The sequence below is a fragment of the Crocodylus porosus genome, unplaced genomic scaffold (assembly GCF_001723895.1).
Source record: "Crocodylus porosus isolate Cpor-Errol unplaced genomic scaffold, CroPor_comp1, whole genome shotgun sequence".
Classification (NCBI taxonomy): domain Eukaryota; kingdom Metazoa; phylum Chordata; order Crocodylia; family Crocodylidae; genus Crocodylus; species Crocodylus porosus.
The window spans coordinates 95,703,001-95,717,582 of record NW_017728886.1 but is presented as its reverse complement, the minus strand read 5'-3'; the positions used below and the strand labels follow the sequence as shown (position 1 = coordinate 95,717,582).

At 42.5% G+C, this 14,582-nt stretch overlaps 1 protein-coding gene across 1 annotated transcript in view; it reads right to left on the bottom strand.

Moving 5' to 3' along the window:
- CNTNAP2 (contactin associated protein-like 2) overlaps positions 1 to 14,582 on the bottom strand; it is a 1,403,431-nt gene that overhangs the window by 725,038 nt on the left and 663,811 nt on the right. The gene's annotated exons all lie outside the window — the stretch shown is intronic.

The window sequence follows — 14,582 nt, the reverse complement described above, 5'->3', positions numbered from 1 at the left end:
CTTTTGTTGTTTTATTGCAGTGAGTACTGGAACATACTTATTTGCATCTTACTGAATCCTTTCTTTGCTCCTTTCTTTAGAATCCTATAAAACCACTGATTGCCCAAACAGCAACTGTTTTTGGTACCAAATGCTTCAGAAAACTGCTCTGTTAGCTGTCGTATGTAACATGTAATTTCCTAGGGGGGGGATTCTGTAGGACAACCAGAGATTATCTTTATTGTAAAGATCATCTCTATCTTTTCTTTCTCCATAAAGTTTATAGAAAACCAAAAGCCCTTATTTTTAATTCAAATGAGCTCATACAGTATGATAGGCTTTCTGATCACGATTCTCTCAGACTAATTCCACCTGCCCCTTGGGAAGATTTATTATTATGGGCAATGGAATCTAATTGAAGGTATTACTCTTCCAATTAGTTGGGTGAACAAAGTGTTCTGTGTATCTGCCATCATTTTCAGCTACTCCAAATAGGAGGAATGTGTTGTACTGGACCAAAGTTTCTGATAGCTTCAGTTGGGATTTCTAGTCGTTTGATCAATCTAAAGGAGGTGCAAAATTAGATGATACTATCCGGTAGAATGTACTAACAAAAGTTTTAAAAAGGCCACTGTTGAAAAGGCTGCACTGAGAAATTTGGAGAGATTACAGGACAGTTAGATCAGGTTAAAAATGACCACCTGATCTAACTTAGTTCACCCAGGTGCAGACCTTTCACTAGTTAGGTGGATTTAAATGTGAACTGTACAGACATTCAGGACAGTTAGATTGGTTCAAGTTAACCCTATCTGTGTGGTACACTCAATTTATATTGGGATGGCCAGTTTTACATCAATCTAACTGTCCTGAATGTCTGTATAGTTCTCAGCACAGCCCCAGTGCTGGGAAAGCCCAGCTACCACCCCCAGCCATGGGGCTATGCTTCTCCTATCCACACCCACCAGGCACAAGGCTATTTTTAGCCTCTTCCCCCTTCCCTCAAGCCCCAGATGAACAACCCCTGCCCCCAAGTCTGTTAAACCTCCACACCCTGCAAGCCACTCCTGGTGCCAGTTTAGCCAGCATTTGCCAATGCTGGTAGCTGAGCAAGTAAGTTAGGGTTGGGTGGGGTGGTTGGCCAGGATTAGAGGGGGTTGATATAATGGGGGGTTGTTTGTCTGGGGGTTGAGGGGCTAAACATAGCCCCTAGTCCTGGGGGTTGGGGAAAAGAGCCCCTAAGCCCCCTGTGGACCTAATGGGCTCCCTGATCCTGCCAAACCCTGTGGGTATAAATCCTGCTAACCTCCTGATCCTCCACCACAGATGTAGCCTGCCCCCAATCCCTCTTACAAACCCCATCTGCCTCCCACCAATCTCCCCATAGACCCTTCCATGCCCCCCAGAACCTGTTCACCCCACCCCAAATCCCTCCAACCCATCCACAACCCTTCCCTCATCCTGACTTAGATCAGGTGGCCATTTTAACTCAATGTGACCTCTCCCTGATTTCCTCAAATGTCCGTACACAGTCATAGAGTCTATTTGTTTTTAATTTACTAGGCAATTTTTCCATACTATAAATGATTTTACCAGCAAAACGACTATCAGCAAATTATCGTAAAACAGGTTTCTATAGGTACTGGTACATATTTTTAGTATTTTTCCCATTAGTACTAGAATTCTCATACACTTCTGGGAAGTAAAAACTACCAATCTGCTTTGGTGAGAAGGATTCCAACTAAAGCCACATTAAATGTTTGCAACAAAACTCAAAAAAAGACACTTTCTGTATTTCAGGTTTCATTACTCACTTAGCCTATGTTCAATGCAAGACTCGTTAAAAGTTTTAAACATTTCAAGAAAACCCACAGTCAAAGCTTAGCAAAAAGAGAGGTAGCTAATTGTTTTGCTTCAAAAACATACAATACCCTCTGGTTTGGGTTTGGAAGAGAAGAGAATTAATTCCAGGAAATCAGAGAAATCATACATGAAGCTTCTTACTTATTAAATCAAAATCTCATCAGGATTTGCAAACCAAACACATTTCAAAAATCAAGACATGCATTGAGATTTTTCAACTCACACTTCCGAATTTTTAAGACCCTTCCCTCATTCATTTTGAATTTAATTGTAAAGCCCTTAAACAATAAAGATACAGATGCTCTTCCTGATCAGTTGATATAGATAATGCTGACATGATAATTAGCCCATAGATGGGATCCAAAATCTAATCCGCATGTATTCATTACACAACAACTTGAACTTAATTTTAAACTAAGAAATATTAGGTGTTAGACCCCGACTCCATGCGGCACCCAACGACTAGGGAGACAATGATACAATAGCTCATGGGTCCTGTTACTCATTAGCTAGAGCAGGCACGGAGCAAACACCATCACACATTGCTCACAACAGCTTTATTCAGAATGGAGACAGCTTTGGACAAGGGTCCCTCACAGACACACAGCCCACGAACCAGGGGACCTGCACTGAACAATAGTTTTTTTTTCTACATTTATACACTGGTTTATACTCATTAACATTCATTCCACCCTTACTCCTCCCATATTCCAACCATTTCTCCTCCTATGTCAAGCTCCTCCTCTGTTTACTTTTGCTTCATTAGCATGGAATTGCCTGTGCATTTTACTCATTTACATGTCTATTTGCTATGAACGCATGTCCAAGGCCATGAACCTACTTCTTTTGTCAATGGGCAGACTTTGACCAAAACCTGGAAGCTTCTGGAGCCTTCTTCACCAATCACCATTCACCTTTTCACATATGTTCATGTCAAATTCTGTTACCAATTATGTGTGGTTTTTCACATTCCAGTCTGTTTTTCTGTCTTATGTTGTACCATCTTCCACATTCCTAAGACTTCACCTCATTCACAGCACTCAGACTCACACAGATTCACTTGCTGCTTTTTCTCAGAAAAATAGTTAACACAGTTAAGATGGTTACGTAGCATAAACAAATGGCTGGCTTAGCTATCATTCTGTCTTGTGGTCAGCAGCTCTGCTAGACCACAGGTAAAGCCCTCATTCAGTTGCAAATCCAGTGCTCCTCAAAAATCCACATAGTGTTACCCCAACATTAGGCTCCCACGTCATTTGGATATCTTACTCCAGAATTCCAAAGCAAGTTTTATTCTCCTAGCTCAGTCAAGCTATACACTCAAGAGGAGAGCAAAGTAAGTGCTTCAAGGATGTCCTAAAGGCCAAGTTGAAAGAAGGCAAAATAAATATGAATGCATGGTAGACTATTGCCTGGGACTACCCCAAATGAAGGAAGAGTCTCCTATAAGGATCTCAGTATTTTGAAACTTTAAAATAACAAAAGGAGATGGAAAAATGAGAGTGGCAAAAACAGCATGTCACAGACTGAAATGAGAATCTAGAGCCACACAGTCTGCATGGAAACATGTGACCAAGCTGCAACAGTGTCTGTTGATTTTGTATGGGCCTCATCAACCATCTTCAGATGCACAGATAAGACAATAATGGGAAACAACCATCCTTGACTACGAGGGATGGCCAATGATGGTTGCCTATTAAGTATTATATAAGACGAGCATTAGAATTCTGCTCCTTTTAGTTAACATTAAGGAAGTGCCTGAAGCCTTTTTTTCCTTATCACAGGAATTGATTAAATAGAGTCAGCTAGTATTCATTAGGGCCAACATAGAACTAAGCAAATCACAGCTCTGTGCACTACTCCAGTGTCTTATGCAAAAGAGAGGGATTAATTTGCAACTGGGAATATGGAATGTGCCTTTCTATCCTGCTTAAGATTTGCATCAAAGGATGGCAGCTTTGCACACCAGTGGAACACTGCACAAGCTTAGGAGGAGAGCTGCTGATGGGAAGAATTAGATTATTATGTAATTCATCAAGCAGAGATCTTATTCTGGAATGGAGAATAATGTGTATGTTTGGTAACAACTGCATTTTCAAACCTATTTTGCTAACAGCTACCTTCATTTAACTCTTCCAGGAAAAGTTCAGGAAATTAATATAAGAAGCCCAGGACCCAAGCCAGTAAGAAGTTGCTGTTTCAGTACAGAACAGAATTTTTCTAAGAATCCAAAAAGGGGAGCAGGTAGAAATAACAGCAAAAACAACACTTCTATGGTCATGGCATCAAGCATGTATTGAATAGGCCATTGTGATTCAAAGAAGCAACGGGAACAGAAAGGATTATTCTAAAAATTGATATGAATATAAAACAATTTGGATATGAAGGAATTTAAACTTATGAAAGGCTTCACCAGTAGTTTGATACTTGGGAAAAATTTGTAAAAAATTTCAAAATAGCTAACATGATTTAGGAGTCTGAGTTCCACTTTGAGTCATTTAAGCATTTTTTAAAATATGGCCCCATAATAGCAAAATGTATTCTGCTCTTTTGTCCACAGGAATGCTAAAGAATTTGTAATCCATACCCTAGGAATCAGTATTTAAACATTTGCCTCACTCTGTTATGCTTACATTCTCTTATGGCCAATTAGTCATTGGACTATAATTCCCTGAACAAACACTGGGCCCAGTTCTACATTTAATTTGTTCATGGAACTCCTGCTGATTTAAATAGGAATTCCATATACTGGATTGCAGGAGTATCAGGAGCGAATTTCTAACTAAAGATCAAGCAACATTTATCAAAATCCTTAGAAATATTTTAAAGAGTTCACTTAAGACAGGAGGATTGCTCACAGTGCTTAGTACAGGTTTTACTGTAGTGTGTCAAAGAACTGGATCAAGGGGGATACCTGTCATCTTGTTAGGCATGTATGTTTAATTATATTGTATTTACAGATATCTTGGGTTTATAACATTTCTGGACATTTTCCTTCATTTTTACGTATTTTGACTTAAATGAACTGTGTAACAATCTCTAGTCCCTAACCAACTGGCAGGCCACACTCTCCAGTTGATGGGTCTTTTCAATAGAGGTTAAAATAAATTAGATGTTTTTTCACTGCTACCAAACTAACCTTTTTAAAAAACATTTAACAAATTTCAGGGTTTTCATTTGTTCTTCTGCACTCCTGTTATAACAAAAGACAGTGCTTTGAAAACAGTATGATTAGTCTATTTCCAGGTTAGTAGATAATTACTATTGAGGAAAACAGATATAAAAATATTACAAGTGTAAAACTAATCATGGACTATATGCAAAAACCTAAATGGAAAAAATATCCATATTTGAAAGATCAATAATTAAAAAAAAATACTACAGGAATAAATTCTTCTACTAAAGATTTTCCTGAATTTTTATCAGAACTGTGTCTCTATAGACATTCATAAATTAGATTTCAGTTCCCTAATCTTAGCAGTTTCAGGAGCATCTCAACCTTTACCTGGAAGAGACAATTGATCCTTTAATCTAAGCATCACCCTTTATATTTGCTCCTCAGATAAGCCTGTCTTTTCATTTTTACCTCAAGTGGAAGATCCACCTAACACTTTTTCAATTAATCTTTTCTTCCCCCAAGATGGTTTCTTGATTATTTGTGCTAAGAGCTTCTCTGGCTATGAGAATACAGAGTGGGGTAGGTAGCCATAGTTATGGGTAGCTATCTAGACTGCAGTCACAATCATATTGGCTGGAATCTACCTAGTAAACTTCATTTGTTCTTTTTAAAATCATCGACCACCTACAGATTAATTCCAAAGGTAAAGTATGCTATTCATCAGAAACAAATTACTTGATTTAATTAAAACAAGCAAACAAAAATAACCCCCAAACAAACAAAAAACTAAATATACTCTGTTTGTTTTCGTTGCTTGCAGAGGAAAAAAACGCATATCACTAGATGTTATCTAAAACTTAAACAAGGTATTTCTGGAAGCTATAAGGAAAGATAATTTATTTCTAAAAGCTTTCAAATATTTTCATGAGAATTTTACTTCCTCTTTGAAAACCCACTGGAGCAGGACATGGTATAACTATTATTTGCACAGTAAAAATATGTTTAGATATATTTTTAACAAAGTTTGGCTTCATGTTTTGTAATTACCTTCTAAAATTAAAGTGTAATTATTCAGAGAGAGTAAGGACCCATGTCTGCAGACACTGAACACTGAGGATGCCTCATGATGCCACTGGTAGCCTTCAAAATGAAAGTGGCTGTAATCGAGTGACATAGCAGAAAGGAGTGGACAACACCTATTGCTGCTCCTTCTTGTCCCCGGTACTCTTGAATTCCTTTGAGTGCCTAATTAGCATGATTTAAAGTTACAGTCCCTTTCAAATCCCATATCTGTCTTATACTGTATAATTATTTACAGTTGAATTTGGTTGAACTATGTCCTTTTTCTGTCTTTAGTATTCTACTGACTACTGAAGTCAGTTATTAACAAAATTAGTCCTATCACATTATGGGTTAAAGGCCTGATATATTTTGGGTCAAGGGACATGTTTCCAATCTCATTTATGTTACTCAGCCCTGACTGCCTCTATTGGGCAGTTCTTTCCAGCAGGATATTCTGTTTGCCACAGGAGTAGCAGATGTACTTTTGACCTGTATAGGAGGAAGATTACTGCAAAAATACATAAATTTGAAAATAATAGCTAAAAGAATATTGCAATCATTTTGTAGCAAAACCCCCAATTTTTGGGTTTTTTTAATTTTAAAATGCATTCCCTCCCTTTCCCTAACCATTTCTGACTAGTTCTATCCCTCTCTATTCCCTATAGATAAGTATAAGTGACCTAAGCTTCAGCATTTTATTTTGGTAGTGAGTTGTGTTTGTTTTTTTCCCCTCCATATTGTATAATTATGTTTAAATTGCTTTTTACTGTTTTATATTACTGTTTTACCGATACTATATGATTTAGACATACATATGTAAGTTAACCTAAGTCATGTCAAGTTTCCACCTTGTGTCCCCTGATGTCATAACCTATGACTCATAACTACCTCGCCTATGTAACTTGGTTCCTGGATGAATGGGGATGAATGAGGATGCTTGAGAGACAATGGCAGTAGTCTAGAAATAGCTCCCTCTGAATGACTGAACCATCAACACCAATACCTGAACCAATGACCCAGCCATTGGAACCACCCTCAGCATTCAAGAAACAAAAGAGAGGCAACCCACCATTATGCCAAAGCTGCACACGCTCAGTAAGAATACCCGGAGCCTTCTGGAACAGGACTGACATTGCCTGGACAGGCCCTCCCCATAGGAGATCAGAGGCAGTCTGTCCCATAAAAATGGGTAGTGAAGACTGACTCCATCTGGACCAGCACCATGCCACACCACCTATCAACCCAGAGACCCTGCCAGTGACCCCCCTCTGGACAACACCTGCTGGACAAAGACCCCTTTCCAGTCCAGATAGGTAGCTAACACCTCCCACCCCCTCTTCTACCAAGGACTTGGACTCTGCTTCTCTCTAGCCCTTCTACTGAGTCTCTTTCTCCTGCTGCCATTGTGAGTGCTTGTGTGTATACGTGCATGTGCGTGTGAACCAATAACTTCATGGGGCTGTGCAGTGTGTTGTCCGTTTAATAAAACTGTTATTTGGACACCTGAGTTGGGTTTGCTTTACTAAAGTCTAGCCCTGCTCCAGTCTGTGCTCCTCAACCCTCTGACTACTGTCTCATTTCTCCCTCTCCTGCTTCTGGCTCACCACCACCTCCAACACCTGTCCTGAGCTCCTCTCTGCCTGCAAAGCCTCTCTTTCTTTCCCACTGTCTTAACCCCACTGCCTTTTCTCCTGAGATCCCAGTTTCTGCCTTAGTTTCTTTCCTGGTCATCTCCTCCTTGCCACCACTTATCTGCCTCCCCCAACCCCATCTCAGTTTTAGGAGCATTAGCAAAATACAGATCACTTTGCTGCACTGTGGGATTCCTGCCCAGGATTTCTAACTGATGCATTATTGCAACAGGTATTAGAAGAACTAAGGCTAGGTTCTTGACTAAATTCAGTACCCATACAAATGATGATTCTTGTGCAATGAAATGAGATCACTTGAAAGCAGGCTGCAATTCACTGTCTATGGGAAGTCCTTTGTCCTGGAATGTGTTCTTTCTTTTGGTAGTTTTAGAGTGGTGTTGTAACTGTGCATGTCCAGAAACTGTGCAAGAGGTAAGGGTTTTTTGGATGCTATCTTTGATTAGATCAACTGCATAGCTGGAATAGAGCCATGCACATTTTTGAATACAAGATATTCCTTGTCTGGTCCACTAAATATGGGAAATTTTTGAAAGTGTCAGAAAACAGAATAGTTCACTGTAGCCTTAACTTATTTTCGTTTTGCCACCAAAGGCAAATTATTCCATCAGCAGGTGGGTGGATTGAAAGGGATGATGTAAGTATTGAAAAATGTTGATGATAGGCATGAGATGCATTACTTTTTTCTTTTGCTGAAACCTCATTAAAAGTATTTCTTTGGATTTTTGTTTCCTTGGCTAAATGCTATAAATAAAATATATAAGTATAACACTGAGAGATGTTTTACTTGCAACTGAGAAAGTGTTTTAAACTTAAAACAAGATCTAAACAAATTAGAATAGAGACCAGATAGAAGTGTATCCTTTAATGATTCCATATATGTATTTTATAGCACGTGTAAATTAATAGTACTTTGTAAAACACAACATATGACATACTTGCATAATATGACTTTTGGGTTCAATAGATTGTCCCAGTTTTGTGTGATTTTAGGAGTTGCATAAGAAGAAGATGTCAGAAACTGACAATATCTGAATGCCAGTGATGGAGTAATATTATACCCATGATGGCCCGAGAAATATGTAAGAGGCAAGGATTTTTCTCGGTGATTTTTTTTCTTTTTGGAACAACTGCTTCTGAATACAGTGTATTTTTCTTCAAGTCCATCCCAACCATGTAGGTGGTCCAATAATACGTATCATCCATAAAAATCCAAACAGAGCTTTTCAGTTAGGCCTATTATCCTTGCGCAAGTGGTTTTAGTCTTTTTCCACATCTGAAATTCTTTTTCTCCTACATATGTTATCACAGATTGCCATTACTCTGATGGTTACTCTATTTATTCAATAAGGTTTAGAAGTAAAATGCTATTACTTCCCTTTAAATACATAGTATATATTACTACAGCTGGAATACCTTTAGATGTTAATGGCATTATACTGACTTGTAAAAACATTGCTACAGTGGATAATAGACAAGTGAAATAGACAAGTGAAAGACTGAGACTGTTTTTTAAACTAAAAATAACAATGGAGCTTAAGAAACCAGAAACCAGCTACTGTGTAAGAACTGGCAAGCAAACCTAGAGATATCAGGATTTTTCACAAACAACATAAATATAATTGATGCTGCTTCTAAATCTCATGCTTATTTCATGGTACACTGATTACTGGCTGGGTAGCAAGGTCTTGCCCTTAACCTGGAACTCAGATTTGATAGGTTCGCATATGCATATGTCTATGAATGGAAAACACAGCAAAATCCAAAATACGCTGGCCAAGCATTAGAAAGCAATACAAAGACACGGGTATCCCTGGACTCAGCCTGCATGATTTGTATTTACTATTCTCACTACTATTAATTGAGAATTTTCCATTTGTTTAAACATCTCTGAGCACTTTTCATTGTCACATGGCATTTAATAAATAGGCTATTTATTCTTCATTATTTTGTTGGTGGATTCTGAATTCTTCTATTCACAGCTTTCAACTATAGGGTAATCATAGCAAAAGGATTAAAGCAGATACATGACAGCATATTGTTGGCTTTCTGTCTGGAAAACAAAGTCTATATTTCCTGTATCAGGACTGATGCTCTGTGAGAGAAATATGTTTCTAGAGTTTGCTAATGCATCTCCTATCTCCTAAAAGTATTCAATACCATCTCAGGTCATTATTTTGCATTCCTGTGGTTAGCTGGCTACCAAGGGTGATCTAAGGAACTGCATTAACTGTGACCCCAATTATTTTGGAGATAGCTACAAAAACTTGCAAATCCAAAAGCTATTCAATTTCTATCAAGCAGCTACCCAACATGAATTAATGTGCCTTTTTTGCCTCTGAAATTTAAAATATAAAGGACCAAGGCACAATTTCACTACAATAAAATGCAAAGTATCCATGATTTCATAATGTGATAAAACAAGATCACCACGTAGAAGTAATCACAGAATAATAATTTGTCAATAACTTGTTACCTAAAGCGTTCGGTTTCTCTTTCATATATAAATGTATTTTGTATATGTTCCAACCATTTAGGATTATTTTATAGTATTGAATCACCTTTCCCTATTTTTTTCTGCATGCACAGAAAAGAAAGTGTTAAAGCAGTAAAGTGCTCTGTACCAAAAGTGTCACTTCCCAACCAAAGCACAATGGTTCATTTACAGAGAGCGTGATTATCAGCCGGAACCGAATCCTGAACTCAGATTTCTCAGCACTCTCAGTCTCAGTACTCTCCCATCTAGAGTTTAGAACTTGCATGAGAATGTCTCTAAAATTTGCTTATTTGTGAAAACTGATGAACAGAGGTAACATCATTCAGGGCTGAGCAGCATTGAGGGGACTTCCTTTACTGGCAAATATTGTGTTTACTGGTAGCAAGCAAAAGGTAGAAAACCTTGAAAGAAGGAAAGTATGTTAACAACTATTGAAAATTTTTAAAAATGTTGTATCAATGCTAATTACATGAGTTCCTGAGATCTCTGGGAGGGAAGAGAATTAATTAATGTGAAACCCTCCAGCAATGCCTTCTCCCCTCTGGAGAAAACTGCATGTTTTGCTTTTTGCCATCAGTAGTCCTCATAAAGACAATAAAGGGGTTAAGAGAGACAACCTTCAGCTGTACTCAAGGAGGCACACCTAGGGTAGGGACAGAATTTACACACAAACTGGGTTAAAGTGATCAGAAACTGCTTTAAACCTGTAACAGAACATAAGTTCAGTGTACATAAACCAGTTTCAAAATGGGCAAACTGATTTAAGATAAACCTGGGTGAATGTAGTATCAGACTTAACTGACTTGAGTCAAACCAGTTTATGGAATTTTATGTCCCAGACCCCTTCCAGATTTAAGTTAAATCGGAGTTGCCCAAAATCCCAGATGCTTTGCAGCTCTGGATGGGGTTGGGCTGTGCTCCAGACAACAGGGCTGGCCCCACACCTTTGCTCTCTAGCTGGAGCAGGGTCAGGGGCGTGGCCAGACACATGGCCCCTGAGGCAAAGGAAACAGAGATGGGGTTTAATTTCTCCCTCCCCTACCAGGGAACTGCATCCCCTGTCAGGCATTTCCCAACTCCCCAGTCCAGTGGCAGGGAAGGGAGCATGTCCAGAGCCAGGTGTCATGGCCACTTCCATCCATCTGCCTCACCAGCTGTTGGGGCTACGGGACTGAGCCCAGCCAGCCTAATATAGATGCTGAGGGCAGAGTGGCCAACCCAGGCTAGACTGCCGGGTCTGAGTCCTTCCAAGTGGGCTGCAGCTAGGGCTGGGGCCATGGGGGCTGCACAACAGCCTGCGCCCAAGCTGGACAGGGCTATCATGGAGCCCAACCCAGCTGGGTAGAGCCCCATAGAGCAGCCCTTGGGGGCAGGGCCCTTTCCAGCCCAGTGTGGCTGCATGACAGCCTGGCCTGGAAGCATGGGTGGCTTTCCCAGGCCAGCTTGGAGGTGATACTGGGCCCCAAGCCCAGCAGCTGGCACTGCACCCCCTGCCCTGTGCAACATCCAGGGATGCAGCTGCACAACCAGCTGTGGGCTGGCCAGGGCCAGGCTGTTCTGCCTCCCTTGCCCCCAGTTGCCACTGCCACTTCTCTGCACACCACTCTGGAAGTGGGAGGTGGAAAGTTTCAGCCCCAAGGCTTCTGCCTAGTGCATGGAGCTCTGGCTCCAGCTCCCAGATGCCATGGAAAGCAGAGCGCATCCAGGTGCAAGGCATCCTGGGTCTGCAGCTGGAGCTCCATGTGTGGGGCAGAAGCCACAGGGAGGAAGTTCCTCTGGACACCTGCCACTTCCCAGGGCGGTGCAGCAGTGACAGGAATGGGAGGGGGAGTAGCCACCAGATGTGAAGGGAAGTTGGTTTAGCCTGGCAGGGGTCTTGCTCCTATTGCACCACACAACATCGCTGAGGGCTAAGTGAGCTTCCTTCAGCCCAGCTCGGGTTGAAACTGCTGAGCTGAAGAAAGCTTGCCCAACCCTGAGCGGTGCTGTGTGGTGCAACAGGAGAAGGATCTACAATTGGAGGTAAGGGGAGAAAAACAACCCTGCCAGGCCAAGCCAGCTTCCCCTCTCCTCCAGCGGCTACTTCTCCTCCCATTCCTGCTGCTGTTGTGCTAGTCTCAGAGGCATTAGGGGGTGGGAGGAGCTTCAGCCAGGTGACTTCTGCCCTGCACATGGAGCTGCAGCCCCTGGATGCCTTCCACCCAGATGCCTTCCACCTTCCAAAGTGTCCAGGAACTGAAGCCAGAGATTCATATGCTGGGCAGAAGCCACAGTGCTGAAGCCCCCCACCCCCACTCCACCCAGAGCGGCATGGCATGGCTGTGGTTGTGGCAATTGGAGGCAAGGGGCGGCAACTCCCCCAGCCCCAGCCAGCTCACAGCTGGTTGTGTAACTGCAGACCTGGGTGCTGCACAGCGCAGGGTGCATGGTAGCAGCAGCTGCCAGGCTCAGGGGCCACCAGGGCCTCCGAGCTGGTCTGGGAGGCCTGCTCCCCAGTCAGCCCCTACCTTTACTGCTGCGTTGGGCTCTCACACAGTTGCATTGGGCTGGGAAGGGCCCTGTCCCAATGGGCCACCCTGGGGGGCCCTACCCAGCCAGCTGCGGCTCCATGAGAGCCTCGCCCAGTTTAAGCACAAGGATCCAAAAGCTGGGAGCAATCTGGCTGTGCAGTCCTCATGGTCCCAGCCTGGCCTTCCTCTCTGCCTCTGCCCAAAGCAACATCCACAGGCAGCATGGACTCAGCCCTGCAGCCCCAGCTGCAGCCACAGCCGAAGCCCTGGGTGGATAGCAGGGCCAGGCTGGCTGGCTCTGGCCAGTCCCCAAGCTGCCCGAGCAAGAACAGGGGGGAAAGCTGGGTAGACTTCAACAGGGGGTAGGAATTAAACTCCCTTGTCTCGGGGCACTGCCCTGACCAATGTCTGAACTCAGGGACAAGCCTAGCAAGGGCTGCTTACCCCCATCCTTCCAGGCACAGCCTGGATAGGGTCCCTACAGGCCAGAGTTGGAGTTTAAACCGCTCCACGATCATATTTAGCTCCTGTGGGGGAGCTGTGTGATAATAATACCGTGTGATGAGTGGCCATTGTTTAACTTTGTCATCTTCCCTGAGGAAGACAGCAGAACCCCAGGTACTGAGACATCAGACTTACTAGTTTTAAGGGACTAGGAATTTTGGTGCTCTGAGGAGGAGGAGGAGGAACTGTTGCTAATTTCCCTGCTGCTGGCTTTGGACTTACTGCAAAAAATAGACGCACAGCTAATGATGGCAATGTATGCATTCATTCTGATTCTCAAAGCTTGTGATAAGATGCTTGCATGTAGACACACCTTGCAAAAAAGGGCATTTTGATATGCGGTGGAGTGGGATAACCAAGAGACATGCACAGAAGTGGAAGCTGCCAGAGCTCTGTGGATGAACCTTAGGAGCAGCAGCTGCAGGGTCTGGGCCACAAGAGCATCTCAGACTGATGGGAACGAATCATTCTGACCACTTGGAATAATCAACAGTGGCTGGAGATGTTCCGAATGACCAGGAAGATGTTTAATCATGTCATCTCAATGCTGGGGCCACAAATGGCATGGCAAGACACCATCATGCATGGGGCCATTGCACCGGACAAGAGGGTGGCCATGGCCATCATGAAACTGGCCACCTCATCCACCTTCCACTATATCACGAACCTGGCTGGCAACTTGTGAGGTACGACAGCTACTGCAGGACATTGTGGCAAATAACTTTATTTGCCTCAAGAATCCTCAGGATGTCAATGATGTTTTCAATGCCATGGGGTTCCTTAACTGCGTGGGGGTTTTAGACAACTCATTCACCAGCAGGAAATGATTTGCTTCGGTGATCCTGCAAGCCATGGTCAATCACTGGGGCTGGTTCATGAACATTCATGCCAGGTGGGCCAGTAGCATGCATATCACACACATGTTCACAAACTTCCTGCTGCCTGGATTTATGCAGCCAGAGTCACCAAGACAGTGATCAGTGGTGTTGCCATTCTCCTGCTTATAATAGCCTTATGGAGGGCACGTTACAGACCTGCAGAAAATGGCTTCAACTACCATCTCAGCAAATGCAGGATGACTGTTGAATGCACCTTCAGCCAACTGAAAACATGGTGGAGGGCGCTTAACTGTACGGGATTGCCTGGCAGCACATATTATGGATGCTGCCAACAAGTAGCAGTAGTTGTTCTTCATTAAAATATTTTTGTTGCCTATTTACAAGAGAAACCATCTGTGCCTGTCTGCAGTACATTTTTGTGAAAGGTGATCGGGACACCGTTTTGGTGTAAGTGGGTGGGGGAAGGTATGGGTGGTGGAGGATAAGCAGAGCATGGGAGAAGGGGTTGGAGCAGCTGCCTGGACTGGGGTAGAGGGTTATTGTTTGCAGGCTGGCATTGTTCTG